Source organism: Bombus terrestris, chromosome 11 (assembly GCF_910591885.1).
Source record: "Bombus terrestris chromosome 11, iyBomTerr1.2, whole genome shotgun sequence".
Classification (NCBI taxonomy): domain Eukaryota; kingdom Metazoa; phylum Arthropoda; class Insecta; order Hymenoptera; family Apidae; genus Bombus; species Bombus terrestris.
In genome coordinates this window covers 12,847,013-12,863,551 of record NC_063279.1, presented here as the reverse complement: position 1 = coordinate 12,863,551, position 16,539 = coordinate 12,847,013, and the positions used below count along the sequence as shown (strand labels likewise).

The following is a 16,539-nucleotide window of genomic DNA, read 5'->3' as shown; positions in this document are numbered from 1 at the left end:
ATTCGTCTACTCAGCGTAACTATCCGTTCCACTCGCGTTTCAATCATTGGCAAACCAAAACGAACACGTGACCCAAATTTCTCTCGTCTCCAATTTAATCCCGTCACACGTCGTTTTTCCTCTCGCGATTGCCGTGCAATGGACTCTGAAAAACATCGTTCTCGCAAATTTCGCCTCCATTACCATGGGAAATACCAACATTTAAATAAGTAAGAAATTGGATTGAATTATACATAATTAACAGATTCATTGTGATGATAATTCAAGTATTGGCGCGCCAAATTCAAACCTGTGAAGCCAAATATTATTAGGTTGTCCGAAAAGTTTCTCTCGTTTTATAAGGAAATAATAAGGCGCACAATGTTTTTCGTTTTTATATTAGTTTATTGAATTATGCACGAACGTAATAATAGAAATATAACGAAATGGATCATACCTAATCCAATAAAATAATATAAAACAGAAATTGTTGTTCATTTATTATCACCTTATGAAACGAAAGAAACTTTTCGGACAACCTAATACAATGTTGCGACTTTCTTTTCTTTTATTTTTTTGTACCGAATTTAAATTCAAAAGGAGAAGGAGAAACTCGTACAGTAACGGTTGGTAATTTTTCTAAAGCAAATGGACACTGCGGCTGCGTTTCATTTGTACGTGGCAAAGAGGAAAAACTGTTATGATCGCAGTGTAACGCTGTCCAAACAAGCATTGCCAGCAGGTGCACTGAACGCGGGTATAGGAACATAGAGAGGCGGACGTGCGGCGTCCCTTATTTACTCATGTGCCAGGCTAAGCACTTAGTATTGTGATATTGCCGGGGTAAATAAAAAGTATCAGGCAGCAGGGGCGGTGAACAGTTCAAAGGACCAAGTTTAAACACGTATGGTCAGGGTTACCGCAAAACGCATCGTGACATTCTCAGAGAGAAACAGAGAATACTAATACGTCAAATTTTTCTGTCTATTTCTCTTCTTTCTTATCCTTTTAGCATGTTTCATATTTTTTCTGTGTTATGCAATTCGACTATCATGATTATATCGATAAAGTTTAAAATGAAGCTAAAACTATACATATTATATAGAAATTACAAGATATTTAACACAAGTATATATTTTGTAGATATATTACGATAATCTTTAGACAGTTGATTATCCATTGTATTAATTATCCATTGTATATTGTATTGATTATCCATTGTATTAAACCTGGACATTCGGTGTGATCATATTTAATACTAATTGCTTAAGATGATCATTCATTCTGTAGACTAATTTTTCTTCTTATAATTAATATACACACTTTTTCATTGCTTTCAAATTTGGTCAATGATAATCATAATCGTGACTCAGTCTCCTTACAGTACTAATGAAATTTCAAAATGTTTTATGTAACACGTACATATGAAATGGATACCGTACCATGACGTATGTTCATATACATCATTTTGTTTCAAGTCTCCATATAAGTGGTGGATTTTTCGGGCCTCGTTCGGTGCCACTATCAATCCACCAGAAAACGTGTGTATATGTGTATGTGTGTGTATGAATGGTCGAATGAATTATTCATGCCATGTCCCAATTCCATTTCGTACGCATGTTAATAAATACCCTTACAACAGGCAAATATGCAAGACGCGGACCAAGTCGTATCATACTTTGTTTCTGACTCACCGCACATTTTTAACACATTCCCGTGGCTCGTGCATCGCCCATAGCCACAAAACAGACGTCATCCGATGTTTCTTTGAACGATATGTATCATCTTTATACTTTACTTCTATCAGATCGTTGGAAATGAAACGATCGAATTTTTAATACACTTCACTTCTAGAATTAATGTATATACTTTCTTACTTCATTTCTAATAGATTGTTACAAGTGAGATGGCGGAATTTTTAATTTGTATTGCTTCTAAGATTATTGCGTTATAGAGTACTTCACTCGTATTAAGCGGTTTCAAATAAAATGATCGAATCTCAAATAAAATTTGCGTTGAAACGTTTACAGCTTTCTCTCAATGGAATTACTAAGGCAATTGTATTGACGCTCATGCGTTAAGTGGTTAACACTCCGCTTCCGCGAACGCAAGTATGAAACAATTGCGATTTGCCAATTATCAAAATTAAAATCTCTTTCGTTTAAACCTATTTTCCCCTAAGATCAACGACGTCGACCAACAATTTCTAGCATAACAGAACACGTTCTATGCATATCAGCAGCGAGTTACAGCGGTGCGGTGCTAGTAAATTTATACGTCAATACTATATAATTTCTGGGTCCATATTTCAAACTGAGTTAATAATGCAGCCGAATTATCACTCACCACTGTTTGATTAATTACGCAGCGACAGAGGATAGGTCAGAAAATCAGCTCTCTGTTTCGAAATTGAAAGGCCGAGATAAAAATATCTGAACCACCGTGTGATTTAATAATTCGTCCGATAAAATCGGCCGAGTCTGCTACAGCTACAGCATAAATCACGTACAATCGGAATTTTCAATTATGCAGCTCCATATATGTACTATTCTAATTGTATGGAATAGTTAAAGAATTATGTGTAGATAGTGGTAGAATGATCGATAAGAAGGATCAGAGAGCTACTGAGAACCCTTGACATCCGGTCTAGTCGAAGCCTCAAATGTATTTACGTGACTTATCTGTATTACTATTCGGACACGTGTGAATCATCGCCAAGATTATTTAGATTTATCGAATGACGCGTTGACGTAGGAATTTATATAAATTTCGACATACTTAGCTACGCACACTATTGCTCATGACTATATGAATGATTTCGATAGTCGAAGGATAGATTGCTTGAACAACCCAAATTTTAAAATGAGAAACTGTTTGGAAGCTTATGAAAGATCATTCTCGTTGGCAAATTGTAGAATAATTTGTACATAATTTCGAGGAGGATAAGAATTTGTACATACTATTGTCTTTCATGTGTATATCCTATTTTGTAGAGCTATCCTCTATCAAAATTAAAAATGTGCTAATTCTAGGACATTTTAGTCCAAACTAATCAACATTAGTTTGATTGACACGATAAACACTATCAGTACATTATATGTACATAACCATCATCAATATCAGCAATATTACCAACATCATTACCAGTACCAAATTTGGTAATGTGTGCTTTTCGATATAATGGCTATTATTAAAAACCCCATGTCACCCTATTGTCACTAATAAAAAGTTCTACAGATCAATCGTTTGATTAAAACAGATATTAAAAAGAATTAGAGAACTATGTAATCAATAAAATGAAGTTTATTATTGGATACTAATAGGCATCGGCAGCAACAGGAAACCTGAAATTTGTGTACATTATCGGTGGAATAAGTTTCCTAATTACGTCTACCGCTTGACCAAATTGTAATTATAGTTTCAAAATTTATTGACCACATCCAATTCGATAAAGTATACTTAGACGAGTCGCTTCATTATGGAAAAGTCCATTTCACTATACAAAATTTCGCTTTCTATTAAAATAACAGTTCTTCTTGATCAAGATTGGAACGTTATAGTGCGATTGGAACATACGTATCCAGTAATATTTTACTCGTGATAAAAGTATTTACAATTTTTATGAGATGTTGGCTATCTATCGGAAATAAATATGCGCTTTGAGTGATTTCCTTGCATATAAAAACGTTTTTCAAGCATAACTTTAAAAATATAACAAATATATAAAGATTCACATTTTTCAAAAGATTTTGATTTAATTACTTTAGATATCGAATCCTTATGCACGGATTACATGTAGTTTACATTACAGAGATATGTGGCGTGACGTTGGTGTTAATATTAATCGAGCAGTGCTTGATAGATCGCATCAATTATGAGAAACGCGGCGAAAGTAACGCCGTGGATGCGCGTAAATTCGTTTCGGCTCTTGCATCATACGTACAACGGTGCGTGTGATAAATAACGTAGCGGGTAATTAACGAAGGATGGAACAAACGTTTATCTATCTGCGCAGACGCCTTTATCACGCTGCCGCCGCATAACGTGCTCACGCACGCCACCGCGTTGCGTACCACCGCATAAAAGCAACATTATGCGTCCCACAAATTGCGTTACCGATAACATACGACTTTATGTTTCCCGCGACCTTTCCGCCGGCTCAAACTCCAACTGCATTTTACCTTATTCGCATTCTAGTCTCTCCAGTTCGTTTCAAAACGAAAAATCTTTCGATCTCTCGTTTTTCTTAACGCCAATGCATTCTTTGAGTCATATACGACGTAATCGTATCTTTCGTACATTTCCTAATTAGATTGCGGACATTTACATAATTTTGTAGTTTGATAAAGATAGCCAAAAAATATCAATCTACGTATTTGGTTTCATTTTATACTACTACAAATCTTACAATATTTATCATAATCATGATCTTATCATATTTCTTATGATTTCTTAATCTTATCATATTTAAAAAATAATATTACTTTTAGTACATCAACTATAGATATAATTAATTGTATACTATACGTATTTTGTAGGTATCTACACTCTTAAATTTCCGAAAAATGTACGCGAACATCAGCAATCTAGTCGTCACCATTAACAAAATCTCAAAATACACCTAACTTTACTCAAAGCGCGTTCGCCCCTTTAAAAAATCAATTATTCATTCTATACATGTTCTAATACATATTTTACATCATAAAATCACTTAAAAATCCAAAATCGATTTGAATGAATCACTGAAGCGTGACCTCCGACTAAATACACGCGAAGCGGAAATGGCTCAGCAAGCGCGGGCGGTTCAAACCGTGTGAGTTTGAAGAGGGCGTGCTTGTTTTTTAATCCGAGTCTCGGGATCGACCACATAGCGGAGAAGCTTATGAAAGCCGTGGCCAGGTTAAAACAAGCGAGTGGAGAGCGCTGTGCCTCTCTCTCTCTCTCTTTCGCGTATCCACGGGCCATCGATCACGCGTACACGAACACGGGGAGCACGACGATCGAGCAGAAATTTACGACGTAACGCGAAAATCGTTTCGCAGTTTGTCAGCCAGCCGAGCCTTCCGGCAGTTCATGGGTTCACGTGCTTCGTCGGCATAAAATATGAACCTGCCGTATGTAAAGAGTCATCGCGAGAGAGAACCAAATGTTCACAGCGTTTCGTCGCTCTTTACATGTATACACTAGCCTTCAAAAGCATTCTCACGTTTTCTCTTCTTTTTCTGTTGATAATGCGTCACTTTAATTAATATCGTGAAAGATACAAACTCGTGAAATTGCAGTAACTTTCTCTTTTGTCTGCATCGTAGTTATATATGATAGAATATGATTCTTATTGAAGCGTAAGGTAAATTTGTAATTATATAAAGTTACAATTCGTAATACGTTATATAATATGTACATCCTTATTTTTATCTCCAATTATTCTTAACATCCTTATTTTTATCTCCAATTATTCTTATTAAAAAAAGATACATGTATTAGATTGTCTGAAAAGTGTCTTTCTCCTATAGATACATCTTTTACAAGGATGTATCTTTATACAAACGTGAAACCTAATCTGTCGAACCTTGTGATCTTTAGTTTGATAGAACAAAATGGATCACACGTAATTCGATAAAATAATATAAAACGAAAAATGTTGTGCATTCATTATTTCCTTATAAAACGAAAGAAACTTTTCGAACAACCTAATATATACATATGTATATAGCAATGAGTACACATCAAATCTGTGGCAACGCTGATACTCCCTTCGGTTCTTGACTTTGGCAAAGTTATGCACAAAACGTTTGCACGCAGGGTTAATTAGCGTACGTAGATAACGAGCCGCTGAAAGATCGATCACCTGGCTGTGGAACTACCGAGTACGCAGTTCATGTAACTTTTTCTTCGAGTAACTTTTGTCAGCGACCACTTACCGATTTGAATAAAGCTGCGAGTAAATATGCATAAAGTTACGTAACATGCTCGCCATAGGAAGTTCGCTTCAGTACACGTTCATGTGTAATAGGTCAGATGGTGTATTAGCATACTTTTACGATAAATAGAAACATCGATCTTCCTCAACCACCGCTTCAATCCATACTGTCTGCACACTGCTGAAATTTTTATCCGACTCGCGTCGAACATCGATATCTCGTTATTATTAGACTACTGAAAGAATCGTTTTCCAACTAGCTTCTTCGACTATACTTTCAAAGTTACGAGAATTCCCCTTAAAAATATCGTAAAAGAGATACGAAAGAATTAGTTTTATATCAATTGCTAGATTTTTATGCAAATTTGTATTTTTATAAGCGCAATTACAAAAATAAGACTTAATTAAAGATTTGCTTTATCTTAAAAATTAAAACGAGCGTTCTACTTTTTTTTTATATATATTATCTTTGCATATTACCGTAACGCACACGAAGATCTGTATTATAATTTTCACGGAACAAATAACGAATTTATCGTAAGAATATTTATACTATAAAATACTATAAAATTTAATACGAAAGTAAGTCAATTTCCTACGTACAATATTTTCTACTATCTATGATATTTTCATAAAAAGTTTCGTATATGCCAACATGCAGAATTCGTAGTTGAAGAATGTCCGTTCCAGTAGCTACGAGAAGGTATTTTCTAGAAGTAGCAGGGGAGAAAAGAAATCGAATACATCCGTTCATCGAGAACAGTAGATAGTTAGAAACGTACTTGCCTGACCGTTGACTTTAGATCGATATTCGAAGCACGCCTTACATAGCCGACGCTCATCCAGATGAGTGCCATACGATGCCATCGCAAGAAACCTATAATTTACTCTAAACACCCGTCAGCGGACGAACATCAAACGTTATTCTATATATGGCAACCTGTCGAAGATACGGATGACGTTTGTGTTTTTCTTGAATCATAGTGAATTCTTTTCCCAAGCGACATCGTGCCTCTTTCGACTATTTTAATTTGTTAAACGAGTCATTCTTTAACATTGGGTAGGATTTAATGCAACGTAACTAACAACAAGTAAGATTCTAGAAACTTATGAAAGTGCCCGTAACAATTGAAATATTCTATGAATGTCATCGAAAATTTTTCTAGATAAATGTGTGGACGTGAAGCATCGCGTAGCGTCTAAGAACGTGACTCACCGGTTACCATTTTGGATTTAGCATGTTCTCACGTATTTATGACGAATTAAACAATCTTTCGTGGAAGAATAGTAAATGTGATTGTTATGCGCCGAGCGAGATTTTGAAATCATAAGTAGGTACTTACGTAGGTATGCGCGTGGAGATCAGGGATTTGTTATCTTTCATAGAACCGCTTTGTAATGTTTAAAACGTCGAGTGAAAACATGACTGATTTGAAATAATTCTATGTGAAATGTTGTATCGTCTAATAGATGGCAATTAAATTGCCCTAATTATTTGTAAATAGACTGGCAGATATTTATGCAAATTTACATTCCTGCGAGCATAATTGAAGAAATAAAAGCTAAGAATTATAACGAATATTCTACTTTGAATATTTGATATATCTTTGCATATTACGTGCATTATGTGCGTGTTTGCGATTTTAAATTCCCCATAAATGCATAAATTCCGCAGTGTACTTATAATATCCGCTATAGCCGTTGCAAGGAGGAGGCAAAAAAAGGACAAAGCATCGTAAAATTCTAAATTACGCCGTTCGTCTTTAATGCGACTTCGGTGGCGCCGAATTTTGCGCGATACTCGAGACGATCTCGTGAGAACGTGACGATGAAGTAGATAAACAAACTAGGTCGAAGCAATTGTGTGAATCACAGGGAATAGACACCCCGATGAAACGTCCTCTTGTAAAATCGAATCGTAAAAAGGCTGCGGAGGTATATGAATTAACGAGATTCCCGGCGCAGATGCGTTGTCTGTGATTTTTATGCCCGACGAATGCCAGATGTGATCGTAAAACAGTTCTCGGATATTTCAGAGAGACACGGCTGGGACTTTGAATTTCCTGCTCAAGTGTCTGTCGAATGAGATAGAAATTACTGGCTTAGAAATTTTGATGATTATACTTGTTTTAAGTGAGCTTCTTTTTTATTTATACTCCTACATACAACATAAATATCTTTTTCTATCTTTATATCCATACGTAATGGAAGAAAATATTGCAATAATGATGAAACATTATCAAATACGCTGTATCTGTCTCGGTCAGGATATGAAAAAATGTGGAACTAAAGATTTATGGCGAATCGACACAAACTTCTACAACTTACTTACAGTTGTTTATGCATTTGTAGGAAATTTAAAGCTACGAAAGCGTCTATAAAGATCTATAGGAAATTTTTATCCATGAAAATGCACAAAATACGCACGATTTATAAAAATATATAAAATATATGAGATATGAGAAACAAATTTCTGTTTGAATTCCATCCCTTCGGTGATATTCGCCAAACGCAAATTTGCATAAACAATCGCAGTTTAATCAGGAATTTTACACTTTCTCGCTCCCACCAATAATTTTCCTCTATCCACTCTCTTCCTTATCGTCCATTCTTTCTCTAACCAGCTCGATCGGCCCTTTTGAACGTTCCGGAACCGGTCCCAGAAATCCAAAGCTCGAGACTCGATGTCTCGAAGCAACGTGCATGAATGCAGTTAGGCGCCCTTCGAAGACGCGTAAGTCGCTAGGGATAATTGGCTGGTGGCCTGCGGCAAGTGCCATCGATTTGCACCACCTGCTCTCCCGCATTGCTGCGATCTACCATACATCCGAGTATTTATTCTCGATCTTGTTAAATGGTTCACGAGGCCGGTTTCCGTGAGAAAAATTGAAAACGACCAGCGATGGCGAACGAATAAGAGAGAAGAGACCGATAGAATGAAACGAACTGGTACAGAGAAACGCCAGACATCGTGTTTTCTTTCGATCCGGTGATTTCTGAAGTTTGCTCCGCGGATTATTTGTTTAAGGTCTGCGACGCGTGAAAATTCAGCGGATATGATTTTATTTTGAGAATGAATATGGGGATTTGTTAAGGATTAGGAACGTTGTGAGATTTAATAACAGCAATAAAGAGCAGTGGCAAAATAATTAATTTCTGTATTTAAAATTTGAGATGTTAAATTTCGATTTAACACTTCATCTATGTCATTTCGTTTAGAGACATTAAAATGATCAATATTACGTAAATATAATCGTCATAATTGATAGCGTGGAAATAATACATTGTTGCGAAACCCATAAACTTGAAAATTTCTGAAAAGTTAAAAATAAGTTGAATTTTGAATTATTTACGTAATATGAATAAAGAGCAACAATTTTCCATGTCGTCAGATTAACAACTTTCTTAAGTTCTCATTGGGGAATTTGTAACATAGTTGGACATTTTTTACTATGTTCCTGAATGTTTCACAAGTTAAACAATTTACCCATGAGGTGTCACCATCGCGTTTTACAAGCTTGACCTCTCGCCAAGCTATTTGACTTTAAAACATAGTCATCTGACTAACCTGATACTGCCCTTTGAAATAGCTCCGCGTCAAGTATTCGTTATATTTTTTCTTTTTCGCTAGAGGCTGCTACCGTGAAGACCGATTCTCACGGTTCCCTGGCTCTTATCTTCCCAAGCTTTTGTTTATCATCGAAGCGCGCGTAATCAGCTAATAGTTTTCATCAATATGCGAAAGAATAACATTGTTAAAAGGATTTGTTCGTTCAAAAGCAAAATTTAACATTTTACGCATTGTATGCGTATTGAATACATTAAGACTTTTACATCCTGAGTCATCTAAAAAAAACGTCAATTGTTATAACACGATTTCTTTTTAATGAAATTTCAGGAATTTTGTTGTTAAAAGTCCTACATATTACGTTCGTTGATGTTTTATTGGAAATATCGTGATGCGGCCGTAATTGAAAGTCTATTTTCTACGCGAACGAACCAAATATTTCGTAAAAAAAATTTGTTTTTCCGAAATATAACCCGACTTAAATATAACGAAACCTAGATTTCCTATATAACTTATTAATACGATCGCTTGCCTCGCGTTAATAAAATATATCGATTATCGAAGCTGTTGCGCAACTTTGTCGGTTAAAAATATTTCAATATATTTCTACATGCGCGCGATTTTTCAATGTTACGAAAGTACGACAGTTTCGGGCCAACGAATGAATTGCAGCCGGCGAAAAAATTTTTCTCCAATAACAGAAACTTTCCCCTTTCCCTGATGTACGACCTAACTTCGCATTTTCACGGTGCACGCATATCTATATGCATTAAGCTTATTTATCTCTTCTATTTTTTCTCTTTTTTTTCAATGTATTATACACCGCGGTAGAAAAAAATTCATATTACAAGTTCGAAGAATAAGAAAAATATCCCTGTTAGCTTTTTCAGTCATAAAATACAAGTATCTCGAAGTTATACGAAGTTAACTTCGGGGTACGCGGATTTCGTTTAAATTCTATGTAAGTCAAGAAGTTCGCGTGTATTCATAAAGTTCTAGCGTAAATGTCGTTCTAAGAATACTCTTAATGTGTGACTTTATATGTAATAGTTGTGGCCTGTAATAGTCATGTGCACGCGTTTTATTGCTATCATGCAACCTAGCATCGTGACATCGTGTTAAAGCCATCCGACACGCGTTTATAGATTGTTTATTAAACCGTTTCTGGCTCGAAGATTCATCATTATTATATTAGAATAATGTCATAGATATTTAGAGCTCTTTATCAAATTTAAAAAAAAATATTCTCATATTCAAGTGTATAGTCTACGCACGTATATGATGAACGACAATTGGTAAACAGCTGTGCAATAAATATGCATAACCGATTGTCTCTCGATTGCTATAAAATCAATAATAGAAAGTATTAATCATTTAAATCCGACAATTGTATTCCCTTTTGGGTCCAAGACCGTCTAATCATCGCGATCACAAGGGAGAATAGGTTCTCAATTCAGTGAAGATCGAAGCACGGGCACGCGCAACCGTTTCATTCGGTGAAATGCTATCATCGGAGCTAAGTCGATTAAGCCAAAGGCGATTCAAATGTTCTCTAGTCATGCTCGAGCGTTTCCGCGAGTATTCTAAAATGCCTTTATCCAATTTCCTGATGAAGGAAAACGTCTATTGTTCTATCCAAGACGCGATCTTTTTAGATAGAATCTGAGATAACGCGTGCAGGAGAGTGGACGTAGCAGAACTCGTTTACCTCGTAACCCCGTCAAGTCGCAGCTATTCGCACGAGACACGGGAAAATCGATAGCCAACGCTTCGTGCTGTGTCGCTTCGTTGTACGCTGCACTGTTTCATGGGTCTACACCCTCGCTACCAGACAAATACGGCATTAGATAATCAGGTGATACCGATATATCGTTATCGACTGCCACTATTATTTCATAGTGTCGTGAGAAATGGTGTGCAGGCACGTACAATGTGCGTCATTCGCCACGGTCGGCCATTCCCATTTTACCAAGTGATTTCAGGCGTCGCGTCGCCACCACTTGCTAATAATCCCTATACTAACTCCGGTACAAATAATTCCCGCTGGAATTGCAGAAGTTTATGGTAACGTTGAAGGTAAGCGACAAGTATCGAGTCGATGCGTCATTGAAGTTTTCAGAAATTTTCGGAATATGTTATCGTCGATCGTTATGCACTTATAGATTTGTAGCGGCACACGAGCTAGAGGATAATTCAAATCGTTTTATTGTTTTGCCTCGAAGTATCAATATCGTTAGGAAACACGTAATGTAATAATAAATAAACTCCGGGCAAAACAATGTTGCCGCTACATGCAACCGTCAAACGTAGACGAATTCGAATTTTCCGGCTCTCCCCCGACCAGTATAAATAAACAGACGCGAGTCTGTATCCATGAGTATCTACGAGTATCTGTGGCGGCACTCGACCACGGAATTTTCCAACGGCTTCGCGACACAAAGCGTAAGGTCGACATGCCTAATGTACCATCGATATCCCTACGGTTCTTTCGCCGAATATTCGGAAGAATGCATACGCGGCAACCGTCGTGGACATCTAATAAACGCGTGCGTAGTGGGGATATCGAGGGACAACAAAGAAAATAATTCGTTTGGTTTCGAACCAAAGATTCATTCTGCCCCGAGCTGCCAAGTGCGGAAGGTTAGCGTCATAGCGAAGTAAACACTATTAGAGATACGTGATTATAACTCTTGATAGTTAATCGTTAATCCTTATTTGTTGTTGATAGTTAATCGGTAATCGTTAATTGTTGACTGTAAATCGTTGACTGTTGATTATCAATAGTTTAATAAACTTTTTTGTTGAACATCAAGAGTATTTCATGGGGGCACCTTCACCAACTTACCACCTCATATCTAACGAGTGTCTATCAATTATCAACGAGTTATCAGCGAACAATTATACACTGTCTTAGCGAATTTGTTAGTACGAGCGTCTCAGCGAATATTGTCTGTATATTAATTTATTTAGTTATTTTAAATACACTTGACGGTTTGCAACAGCGAGTTATTTCGTTATTCCAACTACCAATCCTCTACAATCTTCTACAGGCATCAGGAATGTCGTATCTCTGATGTTTGAATTTGGCGCGCCAATACCAGCTATTTAATTTCATAGCGTCGTTGATCATTAATCGCATTAAAGAAGGAATGTGTTACGTATCGCGTGTGTAAGAATATTTCAAGACAAGTAGAATAACTGAATAAGATTTGCATTAGTTAGTCTGGTGAGTTGACTAACGAGGATAAGCATATAAATTCGAAAGTACATTTGAAGTTGAGTAACCGGGAATTTGACGGTATTAAAGAGGTTCCAAGTTACCGGAATTTAACTTGGCCAGTCTGAACAAAGATTGTAACGTAATGTAAATCATCTTCAGAAGCGATGGTGATCGGAATTGACTTGTCCAGGAGCGTCGCACGGCGCTGCAATCGATAACAATCATTTCCGCGTTACGTTAACGAAATACTATTGTCCGTGACGCGTTAATGGAATTATAGATTCTCGCGTACGCGGCGCGTTGTTGCGGTATCATGGGAACGATGATGGAATTATGTGGGTTAACACAATCCACGTTCGAGGTTAGGAAGAAATTTACAAGCCTTCACGCACGTGCGCGCATAAGCGCTGGATATATGATCGCAGGAGTCTCTATGGTGGCCACAATATTCCCCCATGGTAATTCGATAATGTATTATGGATACGTGAAATTCGACGAGAATCTCCGCTGGTCGCGTAACAGGAAAATACAAAGTGTTTGGCCGGCGAGTATCCACATGGAAGAGATCGTTTCACGCCTCTTCTATGCTCACCTTCCCACGCTCTGTTCCTTTGTTCACTTTGATTCTCTTCGTCCGATTCGAATTAAACGAAATCGTTCTCGTACCGACCAGCCAATACATTTCTGGTTGTCATTCGATTCAACTCGCAAAAGTTTGCTCACTCAAACGGACCGAGACTTCTTCAATTTTGGAAAACGAGCCGAAACTATGTTTAGCTATATGGTGGTTAAGGAATGAAACGTGGTTGGGATATGTATATTATAGCAAAAGTTTGATAGGATGGGAGGAATTTATATAGTTTAGTTTCTTGGTAGTTTCATTGCTGTTAACGCATTTGGTGCATCACGATAATTAGTTAATAATAAGTAATGGTACCGATAAACGTTGTAACAAAGAACCTAGGAAGACAGAAAGAAAATGGGTAGTTTGTTAGAAGAAATATTGTTATTTGTACAACTTGTTAGCTGCAAAATGAATAACTTTGTTAAAATAATTAGCGAGATTGAATAATAACCGTGAAAATAAAAGAGTCATTAACGTAAAACTGCATCCTTACGAACATAATACTACGTTATCTTCTAGTTCATAAAAGTTAAAAGCTTGCTCTTCCACCCTTGAATACGCCAAAGTTGATAGACATCAAAATAATATTATCCTATTATCCCATCCTATCTTATGAGATAAGATTGAAATACAGACTAAACGACATTAGCGATAGCTGGAACAAACTGTATTACAGGATTTCTTTATATAATCTGTATAAAAGCGAGTATATGGTCCAAAAATCACGTTCCATTTACAATCTTTTCTCAGACAATTTACATTATTTGCTTCTGCTTTTTTAACGTTAGTATTGTAAAAGCTAGTTCTCTTTACTTAAGTTCTACGGTTCTATAGAAGATAAAGAAATTGAAATATTTATATCTTTTCGAAATTTGCAACTTCCATATATATTTTCAAATTAGTTTTGAACTTTGCCAATATAATTACGAAGTCGGGTCCCATAACAGAGTTGATGAAACTTCGAAATGTTTCGTATCGCACGTAATATGTTCTTGTAACGTGTCTACAAGTGTTCGAATACTTTCGCGAGCTTTCATAAGATACATAAGAGGAAGGAAAAAGAAATACAAAAAAAGAAGAGAATAGCCGCGAACCATTGATTCGATCAGCGACGAGTTAACTCGGTCGACGGAGCAATAGATTGCATCCATTAACGTTGTGCGCGTCTAAACCTCGTTACAAAGGATGCCATTTCATGATCGTACCTCCTTTTAATAATGCCGCGTTGAAGTAGTGGCGAGGAGAATCTCTTTCACGAGAAAGGTCGGCGGTAAAAAATTATTTGAAAACTCGCCGAGAGGTCGGGGGAGTCGCAAACTCAATGCATTACACGCAGACCATAATTAAATGTCGTGCAACTCATCACTGATGGACACACCTAATTTCATTCGCTGCCATAACTTCATTAATAATTTACATCCCTTTCAGCTTGCTTCGCTATCCTTTCCACGCCGTGGTAATTGTAGTTCAAAAGATTTTTCAGCATCGTTCGATAACGAAACTCAGTCAGCCGTGACTTCCTAATCTGAAAGAAAAAAAAATCACCTTGACGGATTCTTCTTCTTCTTCTTCTTCTCAGCACCGACAGATCTGTCGTTTTCTCTTGTACGTATCTTTAGTGGCAGAATTATGAACTCGCGTAAATTCGAATATAAATTCTGCACAGCGACTCGTGAAAGTTTTGAAATACTTTAATAAATTTTCAAGGATATATGAATTAGAACGTCCAATAGCACTGAAAACATAATTAAGTTTCTTCGTTGACGACGCAGTAACGTTCAATAAAGTCGCTGACACTTTGCGGTAACAGGAGATATCTCACATTAAACATTAGAAGAGAACATCACACTGGCGGTGTCCACTTACCAAAGACATAGAAACGCTACATTAAGGCCCGGAGGTTTCCCTGAAAAGGTGGCAAAACAATTCTAACGTCACGCACACTTGGACAAACACGGAGGAACATGGGACTTCCGGCTCCTCTCAGCCAAGGGGAGACGGCCAAATGGAAAAATATTCTTTCTGAAGATTCTTCCATCATATGATGTCACCGTTTTCTCTTGCCTGAAGCTACAGTAGCTCACGAAAGTATTATCATAGAAAGTATAACATTTTGAAATTTCAGTGTCACTCTAATGAAATAAGATTGTCATAATTATATTGATAAGGTTTGAATCAAAACTAAAAATATATATATTTGGCACACCAATAATCGAATCATCATTAGAAGTTATTTAAGTCTTCAAGAATTATTTTACACTAAAAAGAATATTCTTTTTTAGAATTATTTTAATGAGATTAGGTAAACCAGAATATCGTTAAATTATTACAACCCTAGTCTTAGCCGTTAAAAGGTTTCTACAAGTGTTCGAATACTTTTGTAAGCAATTGTACGTTCGTAGACGAACTCTCCGCGAGATTTCTCGAACGTTTTTGTCGCGAAAACTTGGTTAGAGAGCTTGGTTAAATCTCGAATGAAAGAAGACTAATTGATCCCATGGGTGACCACGAGTTGTCATCGTATCTCAAAACGGAACAGATGTTGTTAGGTGACGAGGGAACAGGAAAACCAGTTTTTGGGTCGTCCTAAAGGAAAAGAGAAAAGAAAGTGAGGAAAGTGACGGCGATGTCTTGTCACGGGCAAGCGTTTGGGATAAATCGCGCGAAAACTATGATCGATGCCTTTAACCTTTGACTCTGCTCCTCCACGAGCCACTGCATCAACCAACCGTGTTATCGAGATATCGATATCCACGCTTTTCTTTCGCTATCTTTAGCTTTCCTCCATCGATCCAACTTTGCCTGGGGGAACTTAGTGATGGGATCAAGTTCAATATGTACACCGCCGTTCTTATGTAGACTACGGATGTTTGTGCAATTTCACATTTTTACAATCATAACTAAAGTAAGGGAACCTAACTAGAATATTGTTGTTAATAGCTTAACGATATAAAAGACCGCATTAATCAAAATTTAAGTAGCACTAAAGTAAACAAAAATTAAAAATTGTTGTAGGAATTGTACAAAACAATTTCAAAATATGTACTACATGTATGTTGTCGTGAAAATGTAAAGGGAACCTCATCAAATGAAATTCATCAATTACAAATAAACAATTTTGTAAAGAATTTACGTTGTGTAAAAGTTGTTCGTATTCTTTCTCACATATCATCTGTTAAAATTTCGTAGATTTTAACTGTGTCAACAGAATCGAATTGTTGCATAAA

The 16,539-nt window shown here is 36.6% G+C and overlaps 1 protein-coding gene across 5 annotated transcripts in view; it reads left to right on the top strand.

Moving 5' to 3' along the window:
• Positions 1–16,539, top strand: part of LOC100642498 (teneurin-m) — a 653,003-nt gene that overhangs the window by 298,610 nt on the left and 337,854 nt on the right. The window lies entirely within an intron of this gene.